This window comes from Chiloscyllium plagiosum, chromosome 12, assembly GCF_004010195.1.
Source record: "Chiloscyllium plagiosum isolate BGI_BamShark_2017 chromosome 12, ASM401019v2, whole genome shotgun sequence".
NCBI classification, from domain to species: domain Eukaryota; kingdom Metazoa; phylum Chordata; class Chondrichthyes; order Orectolobiformes; family Hemiscylliidae; genus Chiloscyllium; species Chiloscyllium plagiosum.
In genome coordinates, this window is record NC_057721.1 from 59,121,408 (window position 1) to 59,127,407 (window position 6,000).

The 6,000-nt window shown below is 43.8% G+C and overlaps 1 protein-coding gene across 4 annotated transcripts in view; it reads right to left on the reverse strand.

Annotated features, from left to right (window-relative positions):
• zgc:152951 (uncharacterized protein LOC569013 homolog) overlaps nucleotides 1-6,000 on the reverse strand; it is a 74,896-nt gene that overhangs the window by 63,332 nt on the left and 5,564 nt on the right. Inside the window, exon 1 of one of the 4 annotated variants that reach the window (XM_043701191.1) lies at nucleotides 2,410-2,516. The exons of the other annotated variants lie outside the window; for them this stretch is intronic. The gene's annotated coding sequence lies outside the window, so the exon portion shown is untranslated. Of the gene's footprint in view, nucleotides 1-2,409; nucleotides 2,517-6,000 lie in introns of those variants that run through there. 4 annotated transcript variants of the gene reach the window in all.

Below are 6,000 nucleotides of genomic sequence, written 5' to 3' on the forward strand. Positions count from 1 at the left end.
CCTCGCTGTCCACTACACCTCCAATTTTGGTGTCATCCGCAAACGTACTAACTGTACCTCTTATGCTCACATCCAAATCATTTATGTAATGACATAAAAGTAGAGGATACAGCACCGATCCTTGTGGCACTCCACTGGTCACAGGCCTCCAGTCTGAAAATCAACCCTCTACCACCACCCTCTGTGTTCTATCTTTGAGCCAGTTCTGTATCCAAATGGCTAGTTCTCCCTGTATTCCATAAGATCTAACCTTGCTAATCAGTCTCCCATGGGGAACCTAGTCGATCGCCTTACTGAAGTCCATATAGATCATATCTACCGCTCTGCCCTCATCAATCCTGTTTTGTTACTTCATTCCCGGATCTCGAGCTCCAGGGAACAACACACAAACATTCAATCCATGACAAGCCAATGTTCACTCAAATCAGACCACAAAGGGTTAATCTTTCCACCAGCTTCTGTCCTGTCTGTCGTCTCTCTCACTCTGTGAACCTTGAACCCTTCGGTCAGTGAATGTAATTTACAGAAGAATTTTTTCTCTCTCTCGCTCACACATGAACATCTTCCAATTTCCTTTCTATGTCAGTTTTCAGCCTTCGTGTTTTCCTAGCCTGTAAGGGTAATGAGACATTCACATTCCAGAACAGTCAAAATGAGGGACCTCAGCTTCATAAATTCACATCTGCTCAGTGTGGTATGCATTAAAGTGTATCAGGATTATTCTATTATGTGCATTTTCCACTCAGCTTATTAAATCACAAGTTCTTTTCCTACTGAGTATGAGTTTTGTTAAGAGTCTTCGAAATAATTCCTAGTTATCCAACATCTCACTGTGAAATATGTGTGCCTCCAGCCCCTGAGTGAGAAAGAAATACTGCCACACATTGCACAAGTGAACAAATGTTCTCACCTTATTTACACCGAACCACTAACACTAAGAACAGATGTCCCCAATTCTTCTAAACAAATTGGCACTGACGACCATGCGCTTTCCTGCATTTCCTTAGCGGATGTGTAACGGCAAAGCTACAAACTTTCTCAGCAACAGCTTCTCACATGTCCATTCCTTTAGCTGTATAGCAGTTTGGGACTTCCTGAGATTGAGAGAGATGCTATGCTCATGCAAGACTTTATGAATTAATTTGGAACATCCTAAAGTCAAGAAAGATACATTAGATATTTAGGTTCTTTCTTTTTATCTGCAATTTGTGTCTCTCACTCCTTCTGTTAAATGTTCTTGGTTTCTTTATTCTGTCCTTTGTCTTTTCTGATTCAGATTATTTTAGGCAAATACAATGTCCTATTTTTCTTATATTTGTTTCTCCAGCTCTGCCTCTTGTTCAGAGTTTCAGTTAAAATGCTTGTCACTTTCATCATTCATATTCTACAAGAGAATAATTTCAGTCCAAAATATTGGCATAGCCTTTTCAATTCCATTGAACTTGCTGTTGCGTTTCCAGGGATTTTCTTTTGTCTAAGGGAAATTACAAATTTTAAGGTACTTTCCAGTGATTTTGATTTGCAATGTATAAATGAAAGAATTTGTTTTAAAATAAATATTTATGTAGTATTTCTATTGCAACAAAATATTCCAAAACACTTCTCAAGAGTATTTTGAAACAAAGCAAGGAGATATTTGGACAGATGACCAAAGTGTGGTCCAAGAAGTAGGTTTTCAGAAGAGCAGTTATACTTACAATTGCACAAGAGGCCAGAAACAGTGGACAATGGATTTTTCAGAGAATTGTGGGTCGGAGAAAATACAGAGAAAGGGAGAGGTAAAGCAATTTAAAAATAAACAGGGTAAAGAAAATGGACAGAATAAATAATTAATTAAATACACCAAATAACAACAATAAAATGGGTCAAGTTTAAATTTACATCCTTCAAAATAAATAAGACAATTTGACACAATTGTTTTGCATTTAGATCTCTCTTTGTAACTATATAGATCTTACTTCTTACTCTGTAGATGTTGACATTAAAAGTTTGCCAAACAGGTCTTTTGGCTGAGTAGCAGTGTCCCTACTCCTGGGCCAGGAGGTCCAGGTGCAAGCTTATTACTATCATTGAATACCCCAGGATCAACATCGAAGGGATTACCACTGACTAAAGCCTGCCCACCCCATATACAAGGCACAACTCAGGAGCGTGATGAAATATTCTCCACATGCCTGGGTATATCCTTGTACATGGATAGCTTGATGGCACCACATCCACAAACATTCACTCCCTCCACCACTACATCTCAGTGTCAGCAGTTTGTACTGTCTCCAAATTGCACTCCAGAAATTCACCAAAGCTCCTCAGACATCATACACCAAATGCACAACCAATTCCCTCGAGAAAGACAGAGCACTAGATACATGGGAACACCACTGCTTAGAAGTTCCCCTCCAATCTACTCACCATTCTGGCATAAAAATATACCGTCATTCCTTTATTGTCTCACAGTCAAAATCTTGGAACTCCCTCCCTAACAGCAGTTCAAGACAGCACACTAGCACCTTCTCAAGGGCAACTAAGGATGGGAAATACTTGCTGGCCCAGCCAGTGACACCCAAATCCTGCAAAACAATAAATGAAGGTCCCACCTCAGGACATGATGGCAATGGAAATATGTCATAGCACATCCAAACAGGTTGCGTAAATATGTTTAAAACTTGCTGAAAACGGAAATGATAAAAGCAGAAGCCCTCAGCAAATGTGTGCACCCTTTTAAGGGAAGTCATGCTAGTGTTTTGGTATGTGGATAGCCTTGAAAACAGTAAAACCAAGTCAGTCACAAACTTGCCCCAAAATGTGTAACTATTTTTATCTTGACAATAGTGAAAACTTAAATTCCCAATTTTTTGCTGAGCCTCACCTACATTCCTCCGTAAGAACAAAAGATATTACAGCAGAAGTTGGCCATTCAGAGCCTGCTCCACACTTCATCATGGACCCCATCTCTTTTGTCCAGTTTGAAATAAAAGTGAAATGAAGAATTTGCTAAAACTCTAACAAAGGCCAAAACAGTGCCACTAAACAAAAAAGGAGCCAACTAGAACCAACCAGTAAGAGGTCTCAAAATAAAACAATGATAGCTTGGTCTATATTGCTCCATTTGCTCACATTTATCCAGAACTAGAGGAGGCTAATAGAGAAATATCAAAAGCAAAGTCATCAGAGACACGTGGCTTTGAGTAGTATCTGAAATTTATGGTGCCTTGAGGGCCCCAGGTCAATCATAAATAGAGGATACTGGTGTATGGCTAACTTGGGCCAAGGGCTAAAATGGGACACTGTTTATTGGCAAGCAAGCTCGTAATCATTTACTGGGATAATGTAGAAATGAATACAGAAATTAGCAAACTAGAAATTGGGTGCAGGATATATCTGGGTGGGTAATGTAACAGGAGATTAAGCTGATGCAACAACTGTTTCGCAACAAGGTGAAAACAGAATGAGAACTGTTTGTGAAATGCTGTGAACGTACAGCATAACAATAAGTAATTTTTTGATGATACAAGTAGCTTGTCAATTTTTTGTTAATATAATGAGTTCTTAATTATGTTTATGAGCGTATGCTTGTGGAGCATGGTGGCAGCCAATGGTCAGACCACGTGGAGGTGCCCTGTGCTGGTTTACTCTGAACAGCCCTTGGACAGAGACTGTGACAACTGTCTTTTTAATTTTGCTTTTTGTTTTTTCTGACCTATGTTCATATGGTATATAGCTATAATGTAACTTTTTTCTTCATTTCTCTATTCTGTAACTAAAGATTGCACCTAGCTACTCTGTATCAAAGACAATGCCTTGTGTTGGTGGGATTGTTACACTGTAACTAATCTTGCAACTGAAGAGACTATCTAGGTATCTTTGGACCTAAGATGGTGCTGTAAGTGGCGACATATAAACTTTTCACTGAACTCATTTGAGTACACATGACAATAAAGCTAATTCAATTCAATGCATCCACGAGTTCTATGGCTACACCTTATGTATATTAGAATGTAGAATATTGGGCCCTGGTAATGTACCATAGACAGACAGGAAGCAGAAGAACACAGCAAGCCAGGCAGCATTAGGATGTGGAGAAGTCAATGTTTCGGGTGCAACCCTTCTTCAGGATTGGGGGTGGGTGTGGGGGGAGCTGCAGATAAAGAGGGTGGCAGGAGCAGGGTAGTGAAGTGGGGATAGGTGAAGACAGGTAGAGGGTACGAGCTGGTTGGTCAATGGGAGGGATGAATCTGTTTGCTGGCTGGGAGGAATGGAAGGCAGTGGGGGGAAGTGGGAAGGGGGTCAGGAATGGGGAGGGAGGTTATTTGAAATTGGAGAACTCAATGTTGAGTCCTCCGGGCTGTAGGCTGCCCAGACGGAAGATGAGGTGTTGTTCCTCTAATTTGCTCTATTGCGGCCATGGAGGAGGCCAAGGATGGTCATGTCGGAATGGAAGTGGTTGGGGGAATTGAAATGGGCAGTGACTGGGAGGTCCAGTTGACCCCTGTGGGCCCGCCTGCGATGCTCGTTGAACTGTTCCCTAAGTTAACGTTCAGTCTCCCTGATGTAGAGAAGATCACATCAGGAGCACCTCATGCAATAAACTAGGTTGGAAGAGAGGCAGGTGAACATCTGTCACACCTGGAAGGACTGTTTGGAACCATGGATTGAGGTGAGCGAGGTGGTGTACCGGCAGGTTCTGCATCTTTTCTATTTGGAGGGGAAGGTACTGGGGGGGTGGGGAGGGGGAGAAATCGATGGGGATAGTGGCGCAAACCAAGGACTGTCTAAGGGAATGGTCCTTGCAAAAGGCAGAGAGAGGTGGGGAGCGGATCTCCCCTCCACTGCCTCCAAACTCACAGCCCCCCATCCCTGCACTGCCTGGTTCTACCTGCTCCCCAAGATCCACAAGCCCAACTACCCCAGCCCACCCACCATCTCGGCATGCTCCTGCCCCACCGAACCCATCTTATCCCACTGCAACTCCATCCTGTCCCCCTTAGCTCAAGTACTCCCACCTACATCCGCAACACCGACCACTCTCTCCATCTCTTCAGCAACTTCCAGTTCTCTGGCCTCCAGTGCTTTTTCTTCCCTATGGATGTACAGTCCTTAGATACGTCCATACCCCACAAGGACACCATCCAGGCCCTCCGCGTATTCCTCTCCAATAGATCCATCCAGTGCCCCTCCGCCAATACCCTACACTACCTTGCCGAACTGGTCCTTACCCTCTCTTTAACTCTTCCCACTTCCTCCAATTCCAGGGGATGGCCATGGGTACCCAAATGGGCCCCAGCTACACCTGCCTCTTTGTTGGTTATGTCGAATATTCCCTCTTCAGTACCCACACAGGCACTGTGACCCAACTCTTATGCCATTACATCAATGAGGCATCCTGCACCTGGGCTGAACAGGAGCAGTTCATCGACTTCGCTCACAACTTCCACCCCATCCTCAAATTCAGTTGATCCAGCTCAGACACCTTCCTCCCCTTTCTGGACCTCACAATTTCCATCTCTGGCGACAGTCTCCAGTTGGACATTTATTACAAACCCACAGACTCCCATAACTACCTGCACTACAACTCCTCCCACCCAGTATCCTGCAAGAATTCCATCGCATTCTCCCAATTCTTCTGGCTCTGTCACATCTGCTCACATGAGCAGACACTCCACTCGCGAGCATCCCGAAGTCCACCTATTTTGAGCAATGTACTTTTCTCCCTCTGTCATCCACATATCCCTTCGCTGCACCACCTCTATGCCTCATTCCACTGCTCTAAACACCCCCAACGTTAAAAAAAAGTCCCCTTTGTTCTCACCTACCAGTCCACCATTCTCCGCATCCAATGCGTCATCCTTAAACACTTCTGCCAACTCCAACTTGACCCCACCACCAAGAACATCTTCCCCATCCCACCCCTCTTTGCCTTCTGCAAGGACCATTTCCTTCGATAGTCTTTGGTTTGTGCCACTCTCCTCACTGACCCCAACGACCACCCCCCCCCCCCCCCCC